Genomic DNA, 18,750 nt, shown 5'->3' on the forward strand with positions numbered 1-18,750 from the left:
GAATCTTGTTTCTTTAGGTACCTTTTGGCTGTTATGTGCCTTTTACTGAGAAGTGGCTTCATTCTGGCCACTACCATAAAAGGCCTGATTGGGGGAGTGCTGCAGTGCTGCAGATGGTTGTCCTTCTGGAAGGTGTCGTGGAATTATTCTAATCAAAACAAGTAAACTTTATTATTTAATTACTGCAGTAATGGAGCTTGTCAACGAGCCCCCCGTAGGTGACTCGTTGAGAGCCCAACCAGAAGGACTAAGCCACAGCATTTTATAGCAAAGTCCATCCTCCTGGATGTTCATGACAAACAGATGTATGGAATGGGTCACAAGGTTAAGATTCGTATGAAAGATAGTAATAATTCACAGCAAACAGTATCTGCTGTAAAAACTGATCTCATTGTGAAGAAACCAGAGTCTGGCCCCCAACTCAATACTGGAGCCATCTCCCCTTGGTATCCCAGTACAGAAACATTAACTCATGCTATGGAATGCAGTATTGTTAGGATTATGACCCAAAGACACAGTAAAGCTTCTGTCAGCATTAAATCAGAGGCCCATCCTCAGTAGAACACACACAGATGAAAGTGTTCTAAGAACCCCCTATTCTGTTCCACCATTTGACGCCATACCAGTATTAGAATATAATCTTGTAATTTCTGTTCTGACAAAGGTTCTCCCATCTCCACAGAGGAACTCTAGAGCTCTGTCAGAGTGACCATCAGGTTCTTGGTCACCTCCCTGACCAAGGCCCATCTCCCCCCGATTGCTCAGTTTGGCCGGGTGGCCAGCTCTAGGAAGAGTCTCAGTGGTTCCAAACTTCCTCCATTTAAGAATGATGGAGATCATGGTGTTCTTGGGGACCTTAAATGCTGCAGAAATGTTTTGGTACCCTTCCCCAGATCTGTGCCTCGACATAATCCTGTCTCAATTCCTTCGACCTCATGGCTTGGTTTTTGCGCAGACATGCACTGTCAACAGTGGGACCTTATATAGACACGCGTCTGCCTTTCCAAATCATGTCAAATCAATTGAATTTACAACAGGTGGACTCCAAGTTGTAGAAACATCAAGGATGACCAATGGAAACAGGACGCACCAGAGCTCAATTTTGAGTCTCAAAGCAAAGGGTCTGAATACTTAAGTAAATAAGGTATCCGTTTTTTATTGTTACTAAATTTACCAACATTTCTAAAAACCTGTTTCACTTTGTAATTATGGGGTGTTGTGACTAGATTGATAGAAAAAAAATCATACATTTTAGAATAACGCTGTAACGTAACAAAATGTGGAAAAAGTCAAGGGGTCTAAATACTTTCCGAATGCACTGTATAGCCCAACATTTGTATCACAACTAAAGTTGCATAAATAACTAAATGAAGAATATAGGAGGACCTGTTTCTTTGTTAACCGCTGAACACAGAATAGCCGCATTTGCACACTCCCTCAGAAATCATTTGGAGAAAACATCCTTTTTATTTTATTCAGCTATGTTCAATTGTATTCTTCATACTATAAAATAATGCCACAGAATTCTAAGCAAATCATGTCTGCTAAATGAACTAATGTAGCCCACAGCCATATGGCATAGCCAGATCAGGGCAACTCAAGAGTATGCTAATGTGTTCTTCTGAAATATACTACATTTTGTTCATATCATGTTTCTTTAGACCAGTCTAAAATAATTGATTTATTATGATGGTGTAGGTTATATTAAATGGATTTACTAGACTTATTAAAATGTAGATATCCCAAAGGTCTGCATCAGTGGCTCGTAGGCTACATGTGGAAGCCAAAAGATGCAAAATGTGTTTATATTAATTAACGTGAGACTGGCAGTTATTTGCTTGACAATCACCAGCTGACGAAATTTCATGACCGCCACAGCCCTTGCGGACATCCTACATAATGATGTACTGTCTGAGTACCATCACATGCACAAATAACAGGCATATTGTGGCCTGGCTTACAGTCTGTCAGTATTGGGAACTGGGAAGACGTGAACAATTACAACATATGAAGAAAATGCTCCTGCACCGGTCGACAGCTAAGAGCTCAAAATGGCCCGTCTCCATCTTACTCACGCTGCGTACTCCTGGAGCTTGAGCTGGAACACATCAAAGACGTCTTTGTTCTTCATAGGTAGACGGAGTGCAGGTAGGAGACAAAACACTACACAGAGAAAGAAAGCCGAGAGAGAGGGAGATGGAAAGGTGAGCGATATATTGACGCCAGCCATCTTCTCTAACAATAACAGCCAGCCGAGGGAGGCGATGAATCACACTGGATGGTGCAAGATGGTGATAAGGGCCCCTCTTTTCTCTTTGAGTGGGCTCTCTCCTCAGGAGAAATGTGAAGCCAGTCTCAAATTATGATTAGAGGCTGAAGATGAAACAACCTGACGCCTCACAAAATGGTGTAAAATCACATTGTTTTGAGTTCAAAAGAAATGGGAATAACAAATCGTACCATCTAGGCGGCGAGGTTGTTAGTGACAAAGCCAAAAACACACTGTTGGTGCATAAGAGGCAATTTCGATTTTCCATCGCATTTTTGTCATTTAGTCAAAAATGTAAATAATGGAGAATGTAAATGCAGGTGCCAAATCTCCATTTTATGGGTGTAAGCACTATAGGTGAAATGAACAACTCCTGTCCTGGAAGGCTACTGACTTGCCCGCTGATTCATCTCAACCCCTTGCCCTCACCGCCCCCTCTAGGACACTGACCCTCTGCGCTCGCTCCTTCTCTTCCTTCTCTTGGGCCAGGAGGCCTCCAGCTTCTGCTGCACGCTTGTCAGCTTCTCTGGGTTCACCCTGACAAAATAAGAAAATAAAACATTTAAATATTTGGTGAATTGACATAGCATTACATTTGTAAAATGGATTAAAACAGTGAAAAGGTCACAGATGCATGGACACCTACATGGATAGAAACACACTGACACAAAGGTTATTAGAGTGGACATGGTCGGTAACAAAACTTTTCCCATAATGGTTTACCACATTGGAGTTCAGCAACAAACCCCAAAGTCAATGCTATTTAAGTCACAGCATGTCATTATATCGAAAACATGGACTTAGCACTATAATCTTCTTTGAAAAAGCTATCCCGCTAAGTCCATTTGTAGCACTATAATGGATGGACTTCTCCAAGGGTCTAGTGAGCACCTCTGACTGGCAACACAGCCCTCTGTGCCAGGCAACTCTGCAGGAGAGAGTGGGAACATCAAAAGGTCAACTTTCTTCTCCATTGCCCGCCTCAGTGTCACAGACGCCAAAGGAGACTGAAGGGGGATAATATAGTAGGGATGACGGAAATTAGTAACTGTCCCCCCTAACTGTCCAATGACAACATTAACAACCACCAGCCAAGGTTTTTGTTTTGAAGTAGGAACAAGGGCTGCATTCCAATTCCCTACCCCTCCGCTCAGTGAACTTGCTCCCTCCGCAAATGGATATAAAAGCCACTGCATGAGTGTAGGGCATGGCGGTCATTAAAATGTTCAGCCGGTTATTGTCAAGCAAAAGACTGTCGGTCTCATGGTAATTGACCATTAATTAAACATGTTTAGCATCTCCAGGCCTCCACGCATACAGGCCACTGATGTGTGCCTTTGGAACATCATTTAAAAAAGTTGAATAAATCAATTGAATATACACCATCACAATAAATCCATGATTTATTTTAGGCAGGTCTTCAGGTTGCCTGAAGAAGGCACAGTGATGCCGAAATGTTGGTAAATACCCAATAAATTACTGGGAGTTTATATACGGAGTGTGCGACTCTTTATTTTGATAGTTTATTCGCCGTTAGGCAGCACCTCCACACAAAAGAAAATTCTGGGTGTGTGCCAACTCAAGTTTTTTAGGCAGGTTTAATGCTAGCTAGCACCTTACCTCGTTTTCTGTTCTTCTGAAATACATTTTCTGGTGCAGTGATCTGTGAGCTGCTCTGACAGCTGGTGCTTAAAGCTAGTGAGGGAGATAAGTGTTTCCAGTTTCAGAGATTTTTGTAGTTCGTTCCAGTCATTGGTAGCAGAGAACTGGAAGGAGAGGCGGCCAAAGGAGGAATTGGCTTTGGGGGTGACAAGTGAGATATACCTGCTGGAGCGCGTGCTACGGGTGGGTGCAGCTATGGTGACCAGCGAGCAGAGATAAGGCGGGACTTTACCTAGCAGGGTCTTGTAGATGACCTGGAGCCAGTGTGTTTGGCGACGAGTATGAAGCGAGGGCCAGCCAACGAGAGCGTACAGGTCGCAGTGGTGGGTAGTATATGTGGCTTTGGTGACAAAACGGATGGCACTGTGATAGACTGCATCCAATTTGTTGAGTAGGGTGTTGGAGGCTATTTTGGAAATGACATCGCCAAAGTCGAGGATCGGTAAGATGGTCAGTATTACGAGGGTATGTTTGGCAGCATGAGTGAAGGATGCTTTGTTGCGAAATAGGAAGCCAATTCTAGATTTAACTTTGGATTGGAGATGTTTTATGTGAGTATGGAAGGAGAGTTTACAGTCTAACCAGACACCTAGGTATTTGTAGTTGTCCACATACTCAAAGTCAGAACCGTCCAGAGTAGTGATGCTGGATGGGCGAGTAGGTGCAGGCAGCGATCAGTTGAAGAGCATGCATTTAGTTTTACTTGTATTTAAGAGCAGCTGTAGGCCACGGAAGGAGAGTTGTATGGCATTGAAGCTCGTCTGGAGGGTTGTTAACAGTGTCCAAAGATGGGCCAGAAGTATACAGAATGGTGTCGTCTGCGTAGAGGTGGATCAGAGACTCACCAGCAGCAAGAGCGACATCATTGATATATACAGAGAAGAGAGTCGGCCCAAGAATTTAACCCTGTGGCACTCCCATAGAGACTGCCAGAGGCCTGGACAACAGGCCCTCAGATTTGACACACTGAACTCTGTCGGAGAAGTAGTTGGTGAACCAGTCGAGGCAATCATTTGAGAAACCACGGCTGTTGAGTCTGCCGATGAGGATGTGGTGATTGACAGAGTCGAAAGCCTTGGCCAGGTCAATGAATACGGCTGCACAGTACTGTTTCTTATCGATGGCGGTTAAGATATCGTTTAGGACCTTGAGCGTGGCTGAGGTGCACCCATGACCAGCTCTGAAACCAGATTGCATTGCGGAGAAGGTACGGTGGGATTCTAAATGGTCGGTGATCTGTTTGTTAACTTGGCTTTCGAAGACCTTAGAAAGGCAGGGTAGGATAGATATCGGTCTGTAGCAGTTTGGGTCAAGAGTATCCCCCCCTTTGAAGAGGGGGATGACCGCAGCTGCTTTCCAATCTTTGGGAATCTCAGACGACACGAGAGGTTGAACAGGCTAGTAATAAGGGTTGCAACAATTTCGGCAGATCATTTTAGAAAGAAAGGGTCCAGATTGTCTAGCCCGGCTGATTTGTGGGGGTCCAGATTTTGCAGCTCTTTCAGAACATCAGCTGACTGGATTTGGGAGGAGGAGAAATGGGGAAGGCTTGGGCGAGTTGCTGTGGGGGGTGTAGTGCTGTTGACCGCGGTAGGGGTAGCCAGGTGGAAAGCATGGCCAGCTGTAGTAAAATGCTTATTGAAATTCTCAATTATAGTGGATTTATCGGTGGTGACAGAGTTTCCTATCCTCAATGCAGTGGCAGCTGGGAGGAGGTGCTCTTATTCTCCATGGACTTTACAATGTCCCAGAACTTTGAGTTTGTGTTGCAGGAAGCAAATTTCTGCTTGAAAAAGCTAGCCTTGGCTTTTCTAACTGCCTGTGTATATTGGTTTCTAACTTCCCTAAAAAGCTGCATTTCACGGGGGCTGTTCGATGCTAATGCAGAACGCCACAGGATGTTTTTGTGTTGGTTAAGGGCAGTCAGGTCTGGAGAGAACCAAGGGCTATATCTGTTCCTGGTTCTACATTTCTTGAATGGGGCATGCTTATTTAAGATGGTGAGGAAGGCATTTAAAAAAATAACCAGGCATCCTTTACTGATGGGATGAGGTCGATATCCTTTCAGGATACCCGGGCCAGGTCGATTAGAAAGGCCTGCTCGCTTAAGTGTTTCAGGGAGCGTTTGATAGTGATGATTGGAGGTCGTTTGACCGCTGACCCATTACGGATGCAGGCAATGAGGCAGTGATCGCTGAGATCTTGGTTGAAAATAGCAGAGGTGTATTTAGAGGGCAAGTTGGTTAGGATGATATCTATGAGGGTGCCCGTGTTGACGGCATTGGGGTTGTACCTGGTAGGTTCATTGATAATTTGTGTGAGATTGAGGGCATCAAGCTTAGATTGTAGGATGGCCGGGGTGTTAAGTATGTCACAGTTTAGGTCACCTAGCAGCACGAGCTCTGAAGATAGATGGGGGGCAATCAGTTCACATATGGTATCCAGAGCACAGCTGGGGGCAGAGGGTGGTCTATAGCAGCCGTAAAAGTAGAAGTTCAAATTGTTTGTTAGGGTGCAGACCTGGATAGTAGGACAGAACTCTGCAGGCTCTCTCTGCAGTAGATTGTAACACCGCCCCCTTTGGCCGTTCTATCTTGTCTGACAATGTTGTAGTTAGGGATGGAGATTTCAGAGCCATTGGTGGTCTTCCTAAGCCAGGATTCAGACACGGCTAAGACATCCGGGTTGGCAGAGTGTGCTAAAGCAGTAAATAAAACAAACTTAGGGAGGAGGCTTCTAATGTTAACATGCATGAAACCAAGGCTTTTACGATTACAGAAGTCCTCAAAAGAGAGCGCCTGGGGAATAGGAGTGGAGCTAGGCACTACAGGGCCTGGATTCACCTCTACTATGCCAGAGGAACAGAGGAGGAGTAGGATAAGGGTACGGCTAAAAGCCAGGAGAATAGGACGTCTAGGACATCCGGAACAGAGAGTAAAAGGAGCAGGTTTCTGGGAGTGATAAAATAGATTCAAGGTATAGTGTACAGACAAAGGTATGGTAGGATGTGAATACAGTGGAGGTAAACCTAGGCATTCAGTGATGATGAAAGAGATATTGTCTCTAGAAACATCATTGAAACCAGGTGATGTCATCGCATGTGTTCAAGAATTCAAGAATAGTCTGATGGGTGATAATATTAGCCTATCACTTGTGAATTATGCCCAGCATAAGAAACTGCCTTGTTTTTTGCAACTTCTTTGAATCAGTCGCACACCTCATGTAGCCCATAGGCGTATATGTTTGAATAAGGTTTGTATCACAACTAAAGTGGCCAAATAACTTCTTAAAATTAAGCACATTAATCCGCGTTACAAGGGGTGGAGAGCCTAACTGGCATATATAAGTAGCACGTGAGTTTAACCCTTTCATGCGTGAGTTCCAAATATCTTCAACAGTCGCCCCAGTGTGAGTTGTTTTATGCACCTGATGCTAGAACGTTCTCTCCATTCCAGAATGTGATTGTTACGCAACAGTACATTTAATCCGCGCTGCCCTCAAACCAAGGCACGCAGCCTGTTTTTATTTATAGGCGGTTTTCAATTAGTCAATTGATTATTATCAAGTTATTTTCTAAGAACAGTTTGAATTGAGGTGTGTTCCGCCACCTCATTCATTCACATAAAACTAGTTATTTTTACTTTTGCGGGCAATTAATATTTTTGACATTTCTGACCCGGACAAAATTCCCCAAGCACTTCGCAATTGTTTGTGCGGTTCAAGTCTGCAGACATTTGCACATCTCCCGTCAGAACAGGATCTGCACACGTGTTCACATTTTCCGTCTGTTGCCCGCATCGCAGTCAATGTTTTCGTTACCAATAATAACTTTGGAAATCTGTTCGTTTCTATCAAAGTAAGTGCCTTATTACGTTATAATAGTTTCTGTATGTCGTTTCTACTGTAGCTCACTATGTATGGAGCATAGTATATTTGTGTATATTCCTTATAACCGCAGACACGTGAGGTAACGTTACTCATTTCATAACCTTTATGGTGTTATATTCATCGTGCTTATGTAGCTAGCTACATTCTTCTATTAGCTCTGTAAAACAATGCTAATTGCATCAGAAGTATTAGCTTGTGTTGTATTTTGAAGCTACCCTGGCCTTATGACTCCCAAGTGGCGCAGCGGTCTAAGGCACAGCATCTCAGTGCTAGAGGCGTCACTACAGACACCCTGGTACAAATCAAGGCTGCGTTTCTATCAAAGTAAGTGCCTTATTACGCTAATAGTTTCTGTGTGTGATTTGCATGTTAACTGTACATCCAATAACAAAAAATACCTTGTTCAGTAATCATCTCACCTTTAGTTGGCGATGAACTATGTGCCAATGACGGCAGCGGTGATCTGATGGAAAAACATTTTTTTATACCACTTGGTCGTTTTCCAAGTGCATTCCACAAAGCTGTTTATCATGTCTGCCTTATCCACTGCCCCTATTTTGAGGTTATAGTCAAGCACACAGTCTGGTTTGATTTCTCTCTCTCCCGTCAGGTGGTCCACCTTCCCTCTGGCCGACATGGTTGCTGTATAGACAGTGGAGAGGACATGGACGTCTCGTTTGTCATGCCACTTTACTGCCAGCTGTTGACCGTTCTCCTTGAACTCTGCCTCCTCTCTCTGCATCTTCCTGCATCCCCTTCCTGGTCGACCTGACTGTGCCACAGGCCCCTGTGCTGTTGGAGAGCAGATGCTGGAAGAGTGTGGGACTGCCTTACCAATTTTCCACATACAAAGTGTGTCCCTTACTGAGACGAGGCGCCAGCATGGTCATCACCACGGACCCGGACACCCCAAGCCCCTCATAATGTTGGATGTCAGTGGTGGACCCTGTGTAAACTATAACGTCCTGGACAAATCCTGTCTTCATGTCGCACATGACAAAGAACTTGACCCCAAACCTGTGCCTTTTGGTGGGAATATATTGACGGAACGCCAGCCTACCCTTCCCTAAAATCAGGTGTCCATCAATGCAATGGTCCTTGTGGCACAAAGACCCGACCAAATGCTGATAAAAACATTTCTTATTTTGTATAACGGGTCATTTAGGATGGCAGTAGTATTGTTGACGAAATGCAGGCATCGCAGCAGAACTAGGAAGCGGTCTTGAGAAAAGAGGGTGGCAAAGAAGAGAGTTGCAAACATAGGATCTGTGCTCCAGTAGTCTCTTAGGGAGTTTTTCTTTACTATCCCCATGAGAAGGACTATCGCCACCAGGAAGGTATACATTTCACTAATTGTGGTTGTCACCCATTTAGCAAGTTTCCCCCTCACTCCTGGCTCCCTCTTCTCTTGTAGCTCTAAGACATAGCGATTGGTCTCCTCTACTACGTCTCCCACCAGCTCCTCTGTCAGAAACAACTTGAAGCACTCTGCCTCAGATAGAAATGGCAAGGGACGTTGCACTCCAGAGTGGGACTCATCAAAGCAAACAGCAGGGCCAGGAGGGGTGAAATGGCTGGCAGCCTTCCAGCTACCACAGAACTCCTGTACTTCATCCACTGTCGGTCTGCCTCCATCACCACCAGCATCTTCAAAGGGACCTGGGACTTCATCAGTGGACAAGGAGTCCTCAGATTCAGGGTTCTCAATTGCTACAATTTTGGGGGGCAGCTCCTCACTGTCAGAATCTGATTCCTGACTTTCACACTCATTGTCAGATTTTTTTTTTTTAATCTCCAGAATTTCCGCATTTGTGAGTTGTCTCCTTTTGAAAGACATTTCTAATGCTACAGCTTAGCTCACTAGCTACATACATAAACAACAACACTGAATGGCTCCAAGTGGGAGTGAGAGGTTACGTAATTGACTGCCGACACGCACCACTTGTATCAATAAATCACTATCAGAAAATGTTTTGTGTAGTAATTATTTATACATTTACTGTTTTCAATTACTGGTGACAAATCATATATTCCGATTCTTGCATAGATTGTAATGGGCAAATGTGTGTGTAAAATACTTTATTGAAGGTTGTACTGATTATGATGAGCTAAGCTAATTACAGCTGTGTGTGGAGCCATGTTTGTTGACATACAATGCATTCTGGGTCGGACCAAAGATGTTATAACAAAATTAGGTGAGTAAGGGTTCACAAATTTTTGGAGAACTTCCGGAAATGAATGGTGGGATGTGAACGATGGTAGACGACACACCCCATTCAACATGCATACTATAAACAGACCAAACTCATGTTGTCTTCTCTTATTATCTTTGGTTTCTGTGAGAAAAGAAAAGCATGGCAGCGTGCAGAAACTACCCATCGTCGGATTACTTTCGATTTCTAGAGTGTTTTACGCAATTATCTCGATCAATGGTGAGCTCACCCGTGATGTGATTAATTATAAATAGTAATTTCTATTAGCTAATTCATTTTGTAGTTTATGTCAGCTGAGAGTTATACAAATAGGACCGCTTGTGTTACGTCAATCTTTCCTCAGTTAGCGCTAGGACAAAAGTAGCCTACATTGTTCCGGTTTGGATGATTGTGTTATGATGTAGATACTTCTGTGAATGTCTGTACATTGCATCCAAAAATAAACTGCTCACATTCTGGACATAACTTTGTAAGGACTGTGTTTGTGCAAAATGTTTCTGAAAAAACAGTGTGGCCAGCTCAAATGCTGATTGTTGCCTCATTTGAAACTGGCCGTTCTAAATAAGTGTTCTAAATAAGCGTTCTAATCTCACCGGTGTGATCGTAGCTACAGGGAACACTGTAGAATGATCACACCAGTGTGATGGTACGTGTGAAAGGGTTAAAGTTTCAAGTTTCACCATAAATGCAGAATTGCATTTAACCTCACTAGGGTAGGGGGCAGCATTCGTAATTTTTGATGAAAAGCGTGCCCAAAGTAAACTGCCTGCTACTCAGGTCCAGAAGCTAGGATATGCATATAATTGGTAGATTTGGATAGAAAACACTCTAAAATAATGTCTGTGAGTATAACAGAACTGATATGGCAGGCGAAAACCTGAGGAAAATCCATCCAGGAAGTGCTATTATTTTGAAATGCCTGTTTTTCCATTGAAAGCCTATCCACCATACAAAGACTTATGACCCAGTTCACGATCCCTATGGCTTCCACTACATGTGGCCAGCCTTTAGGCATTGTTTCAGGCTTTTACTCTGAAAAATGAGGGACAAACACCACTTTCAATGAGAGGACAGTGGAAATTTCCAGACATGAGTCCAGTGCATGACAGGGAGTGCGCCTTTCTTGTTTCCCCTTTTCTATTGACGAAGCTATTGTCCGGTTGAAATATGATTGATTATTTATGACAAAAACAACCTGAGGATTGATTATAAACATCGTTTGACATGTTTCTATGAACTTTTAAGGTACTTTTTAGATTTTTCGTCTGTCTGTTGTGACCGCGCTTTGTTCCAATGGATTACTGAACAAAACTGAGGTTTTTGAATATAAAGAGAGACTTTATCGAATAAAGTGAACATTTATTGTGTAACATGGAGTCTTGGGAGTGCAACCATATGAAGATCATCAAAGGTAAGTGATACATTTTATCGCTATTTCTGACTTTTGTTACTCCTCTACTTGGCTGGTTACTGTTTGTAATGATTTGTCTGCTGGGCGCTGTTCTCAGATAATCGCATGGTTTGCTTTCGCTGTAAAGCCTTTTTGAAATCTGACACAGCGGTTGGATTAACAAGAAGTTTATCTTAAAGCTGATGTATAACATTTGAATCTTTTATGTATGTTTATTATGAGAATTTCTGTTTTGTTGAGTTTCATGCTCTGCTATTTCACCGGATGTTGTTTGAGACAGTGGATTACTGAACAAAACACGCTAACAAAATTAAGGTTTTTGGATACGAGGGACTTTATCGAACAAAACAAACATTTATTGGATAACTGGGAGTCTTGTGAGTGTAACCATATGAATATCATCAAATGTAAGTTATTAATTTTATCGCTATTTCTGACTTTTTTTACTCGTCTACTTGGCTGGTTACTGTTTGTAATGATTTGTCTGCTGGGCACTGTTCTCCGATAATCGCATGGTTTGCTTTCGCCGTAAAGTCTTTTTGAAATCTGACACCGTGGTTGGATTAACAATAATTTAATCTTTAAACCAGTGTATAACACTTGTATGTTTCATGAATTTTTATAATGAGTACTTCTGTTTTTGAATTTGGCGCTCTGCAATTTCACTGGATGTTGGCCAGGTGGGACGGTAGCGTCCCACACCCCCTAGAGAGGTTAAGGTAACTTTTGATAATGTAATTTTCCCGCTAATGGTACATTCGCGCTTATAGTCTACTGCCATGTGCACATTGCTGCTCTTATGTGAAGAAATAGCCTAATAGTTTATCAACATTTTAAGCTAAAACGTTCTGATCAGTAGCGTCAGCCACTTTTTAATGCTAGTGATAGTATTAATTTGGGATCTATTGCACCCCACAAGTGTCCCAGACTATGTTGGGAATATGTATTTATTGCACAGAATAGGTCAACTTTTGAACTATGGAGGATATGCTAGTTCTTTCGCTGTTCGTTAAGCCTACTCATCTTGTTGACTGACGAAAAGTAAATGTGGACAGTTCTTCCAATATGCACCTCGGAATTGGATAAGGACGCACACAGTTGCGTCCCCGATGTGTCGGTCTTCACTTTTAGCCTGTGAGAAAGACCTGATCACGTGATGGAGAGCCATGTTAGTTACAAGCGCTTTGGATTGCACAGCACTCAGGGAGAAGGGCACAACGCAGCACTCCAGGCTGCAAAGGCATGGATTGTTTAGGGTGCAGTACGGCCACAAAGGGGATGCTGCCGTGAAATTCGAGGCATTATCAAGTGCTTGTCAAATTGTGAATGACAGAATATTTTAGTGTGTACAGCCTGCGCAAAAACAAAGCAGAGCTTATGCCTTTCAAGCTAATTTTTTCAAATCATTAGAATCTCATCATGCAGCCTTACAATGTATTAAAAATCAAAACATATAGCCAACGTTTGTAGAACTAAAGTTACATTAATAACTAAATTAAGCATATAGGAGTACCTATTTCTGAGTTAACCGCTCAACGCATGTGCACACTCCCTCAAATTGCTTGGATAAAATATTTATATTTTATTCAGCTTTGTTCAATTGTATTCTTCATACTATAAAATAATGCTATGAAATTCTAGGCGAATCTTGTCTGCTAAATGAACTAGTGTAGCCCACAGCCATTTGGCATAGCCACATCAGGGCCTAACATAAGGACAACTATGAGTATGCTATTATTTTCTTCTGAAGGACATTTTCTTCAAAATCATGCTTCTTTAGACCCATCTAAATTAAATCATGGATTTATTGTGAAGGTGTAGGCTGTATTACATGGATTTATTGTACTTGTTAAAATGTGTGGAAGCCAGCAGATGCTAAATGTGTTTATGTTAATTAACAATCAATTACAGTGAGACCGACAGTTATTTGCTTGACAATCACCGGCTGACAACATTTCATGACCATCACTGCCCGAGTCATGACTGAGGACTGCCGGTGGGGCAGCAACACAGTCACCACAACAGCCCTAGATGGGGTTTAGCAAGAGTAAGTTTCCACCATATTTCTTCCACCAGTCCATTCATTTTGAGGGGGGAGTGAATGAGTGCGCACTTCGGGGAAAAGGAAATGAGCCCTTATAGTGCATATTAACGAGTTCACAAAAAAAGAAAAAAATACTGACTTGAAGCTGTCATCAAATCAAAGGGTGACTACTTTGAAGAATCTCAAATACAAAATATATTTTGATTTGTTTTACACTTTTGTGGTTACTACATGATTCCATGTGATATTTCATAGTTGGTGTCTTCACTATTATTCTACAATGTTGAAAATAGTAAAAATAAAGAAAAACCTTTGAATGAGTAGGTGTGTCCAAACTTTTGACTGGTGCTGTAGGAGCACAAATCAAGTCCCTAGGCAAGAGAGTAATCGCCTCATTCTAAAATCAGTTGTTGATTTAACAGAAAGAATGACTGAGCAGCATGTTACGGATGTTGGGAGATCAAAACTTTGCAACACTAGCCAGGACAAATAAGATTAGTGAGAGATGAAATGGGATGATTTTCCACTGAACGACTCACTATGCATTGAAACACACACAGGAGAGGGTAAAGCCGCATTAACCACCATCCATCCTGAACGCCCCCCCCCCCGTAATTCCCATTCTCCTCACGCAGTCACTCTGCCAGGTGGAGAGAAGCCGACGACCTTGCAGCTTGCTGATAAAACCATGGCGGCCCAGCTCTCACACACACACACACACACACACACACACACACACACACACACACACACACACACACACACACACACACACACACACACACACACACACACACACACACACACACACACACACACACACACACACACACCAGCCCCAACAAACATCTTACGCAGGCAAGACCACCAGTCACCTCTACAACATGCATGAATTCACACCAGATCACTCAAACACACTCGAAAACAGCACACAAAATTCTCACCACAAGAGGAGGACTGGAGGTATGCGTGTCAAAGTGAGGTCTACTGTACATGTCTTGTTTTTAGTCAAAACAGATCCCATAACATACATTGCTGCAGGTTAACCTACTCCTCCAGCCAGAACCCCAACTCCCCGTCCTCCCCCATCTTACTCTCCCCCTCTCTTGGTCTACCCCTCTTCTCTATAATGAAATTGTGTCCTGTTGATTTTCAGTTAGACAAGCAGCGTATTAGCTCGCGGCTTCCCTCAGGCCAACCTCACAATCAAGAGGAAGAAAGAGATCATGAAGAACTTCTTTTGATAACCATTATATACTTAATTTCCCGCGAATAATACATTTTCATCGTGTGAAAACATCTGTCTGGTTTACTATTGGCATTAATATTAATGGATTAAATCCCCAGCCAAAATGTCAATAAAACACGTGCAAAGCATGCAAGACTGTATACGAGTGAATCCTCAGGAAACCAGGACAAAAAAATACCATGATTTGGGGGGGAATTTCACAAAATGTAATCTATAGAATGTATTTATGACATTTTGGCCTTACCCAGGCCTCCTTTAAGACTTTCATCTATAGGTGCTACAAAGCAAAAATGGTGTCATATGAAGCTTTACGGCTTGCTCTGTAACATGAGTAGTATTTTGATACAAATATTTGTTTTACATTAATTTATGAATATTGAAAGACAAACATGAACATTGAAAATACAGCATTTTGATTTGGCACATTTAAAAAAAATGATTGCACACCCCGAGAGAGAGAGAGAGAGAGAGAGAGAGAGAGAGAGAGAGAGAGAGAGAGAGAGAGAGGAGAGAGAAAGATATACAGCTGCATGTGAGCTCTCATTTTTCAACATGTTTTTTACAAAAGGATAGATTTGGAGTTAGATAAACTTGGATTCAGCAGGTACATATGCAAGATGCTACCCTCCACAGCACGGCCTTCACTCTAGATCAAAACTCCAAACCTACAACCTAATTTTGACCAAAATAAACCGGAGAGATTACTGCTTCCAAGGTTCTTTTTCCAAGCAATACGGAGGGTGCTCTAGCAAACAAACAGCAGAGACCTGAGGACACCATCCATCCTGGAACTGAGTGAGTAGTGTTTGGTCGATGCTATTTTGAAAGCAAAGAAGAAAATGAAAAAATGAAAAATAAAGTATATTACAATGATATATTTTATGGGGACTGAGCACTGAGTTAAGACTTGCAAGGTCAGACCAGATACAAATTAAATTAGCACCAAGGTGTGAAGTAAAGGGTGTCGAGGCCTTTAGGCCCAACAAGTGGCAGGAGTCTTTGAAGCATCCTCAGAAGCCCCCTCCTGCTGTTGAAAAATCATTCACTGGCATTTTCTACAAGAAAACTGCCTCCAGAAATAAAAGCTTCTCCCAAGCGGGTGTGACACCTACTCCTGTTGCCTGCTGCACTGCTGCTTGGATTCCACCTGGCGATCATTCACCAACTGCCCTGGCCTGTCTCGGCCTGTCTGGTACAGGTACCCCCACCACACTCACCCCTCTCTCTCACGCACTGTTGGGACAAGTGACTCTGAACTTACAATGGCTATCCCAAAGTCGTTATATGATATAATATAATATATGATGTAATATATATATATATATATTTTTTTTTCTTGTGCATTTTGCCTCATGACTCCTGCATACTTTGTTGACTACAAACTTCCTTTACCCAACCGTGGGACAAACTGTTTGTTCCCACACTCGGTGCTCTGACTCTCTATTGGTTACACAGACTTTTGGCCTCCCATCTTATTCTAACCACCTCTCGCCGGCTTTGTATTCATGTTACCTGATAAAATTGCTGTACAATATGATCATTGCCATCTGATGCACACAGATGTCAGAAATCAGCACTGCAGAGCTCTCCCTGTCCTCTGCCGTGCCTTGATTGTATTACTGTTGATGATATCTGGAAATGTGCATGTACACCCTGGCCCAACTACTGTTGCTAGCCCCAATTCTGACTTGTACTCTGATATCTGCTTCACTGATTTCTGCTCTTGTAAAAGCCTGGGTTTTCTGCACGTTAACACTAGAAGCGTATTACATAAAATGGATCAATTGAAAGTGTGGGTTCACAGCTCCAATACATATGTGTTGGTCATTACTGAGACGTGGTTAAGGAAGAGTGTTTTGAATACTGATGTTAACCTTTCTGGTTATAACCATATTCGGCAAGACAGATCTTCAAAAGGTGGTGGAGTGACAATCTTTAACAAGGATCACCTTCAGTGCTAGGTTGTCTCCCCCAAGTCTGTCCCCAAACAATGTGATTTGTTGGTTTTAAGCATTAAACTTTCAAATAGCTCTTTGTTGACTGTTGCTGGGTGCTATCGTCCTCCATCAGCACCGGCCTGTACCCTACCTGCCCTAAGCTCCCTCCTGGCCCCTTACACCAAGTCTGAATTTGTCCTGCTTGGTGACCTAAACTGAGACATGATTAAACCACCTGACCAAGTCCTAAAGCAATGGAACTCCCTAAATCTTTCTCAGATTATCACCAATCCCACAAGATATGACTCCAAACACCCAGAAAAGGCTACTCTCCTCGATGTTATCCTCACAAATAATCCTGATAGGAATCTGTCTAGTGTTTTCTGTAATGACCTTAGGGATCACTGTTTTACAGCCTGTGTTTGTAATGGCTGCTCAGTGAAACGACCTGTCCTGATTTGTCATAGACGCTTGCTAAAAAACTTTAATGAGCAAGCCTTCCTTCATGAACTGGCCTCTGTAAAATGGTATAGAATCAGGTTGATCCCCTCTGTTGAAGATGCTTGGACCTTCTTTTTTTATATTTCCAGTGGTATCGTTAACAAACACGCCCCCATAAAGAAAATGAGAATTAAAAACAGGTTCAGCCCCTGGTGCGACAGTGATCTTGCAGAGTTACTCCACCTCAAGAATTGCATTTGGAGAAAGGCTCGGCACACGATACTCAAGCTGACTGGCTATCGTTCAGGCAAATGAGAAATTTGTATTTATTTTATTTATTTCACTTTTATTTAACCAGGTAGGCAAGTTGAGAACAAGTTCTCATTTACAATTGGGACCTGGCCAAGATAAAGCAAAGCAGTTCGACAACATACAACAACACAAAGTTACACATGGAGTAAAACAAATATACAGTCAATAATACAGTAGAAAAATAAGTCTATGTACGATGTGAGCAAATGAGGTGAGATAAGGGAAGTAAAGGCAAAAAAAGTCCATGGTGGCAAAGTAAATACAATATAGCTAGGAAAACACTGGAATGGTAGATTTGTAGTAGGAGAAAGTGCAAAGTAGAAATAGACATAATGGGGTGCAAAGGAGCAAAATAAAATAAATAAATTAAATAAATACAGTAGGGGAAGAGGTAGTTGTTTGGGCTAAATTATAGATGGGCTATGTACAGGTGCAGTGATCTGTGAGCTGCTCTGACAGCTGGTGCTTAAAGCTAGTGAGGGAGATAAGTGTTTCCAGTTTTAGAGATTTTTGTAGTTCGTTCCAGTCATTGGCAGCAGAGAACTGGAAAGAGAGATGGCCAAAGGAGGAATTGGCTTTGGGGGTGACCAGAGAGATATACCTGCTGGAGCGCGTGCTAAAGGTGGGTGCTGCTATGGTGACCAGCGAGCGGAGATAAGGGGGGACTTTACCTAGCAGGGTCTTGTAGATGACCTGGAGCCAGTGGGTTTGGCGACGATTATGAAGCGAAGGCCAGCCAACAAGAGCGTACAGGTCGCAGTGGTGGGTAGTATATGGGGCTTTGGTGGCAAAACGGATGGCACTGTGATAGACTGCATCCAGTTTGTTGAGTAGGGTAGTGGAGGCTATTTTGTAAATGACATCGCCGAAGTCGAGGATCGGTAGGATGGTCAGTTTTACGAGGGTATGTTTGGCAGCATGAGTGAAGGATGCTTTGTTGCGAAATAGGAAGCCAATTCTTGATTTAACTTTGGATTGGAGATGTTTGATGTGAGTCTGGAAGGAGAGTTTACAGTCTAACCAGACACCTAGGTATTTGTAGTTGTCCACATATTCTAAGTCAGAACCGTCCAGAGTAGTGATGCAGGACAGGCGGGCAGGAGCAGGCAGCGATTGGTTGAAGAGCATGCATTTAGTTTTACGTGTATTTAGGAGCAGTTGGAGGCCAGGGAAGGAGAGTTGTATGGCATTGAAGCTTGTCTGGAGGGTTGTTAACACAGTGTCCAAAGAAGGGCCAGAAGTATACAGAATGGTGTCGTCTGCGTAGAGGTGGATCAGAGACTCACCAGCAGCAAGAGCGACATCATTGATGTATACAGAGAAA

At 42.7% G+C, this 18,750-nt stretch overlaps 1 pseudogene; it reads right to left on the reverse strand.

Annotated features, from left to right (window-relative positions):
• Window positions 1–18,750, reverse strand: part of LOC106603632 (probable ATP-dependent RNA helicase DDX10) — an 81,801-nt pseudogene that overhangs the window by 25,561 nt on the left and 37,490 nt on the right.

Source organism: Salmo salar, chromosome ssa04, assembly GCF_905237065.1.
Source record: "Salmo salar chromosome ssa04, Ssal_v3.1, whole genome shotgun sequence".
Classification (NCBI taxonomy): domain Eukaryota; kingdom Metazoa; phylum Chordata; class Actinopteri; order Salmoniformes; family Salmonidae; genus Salmo; species Salmo salar.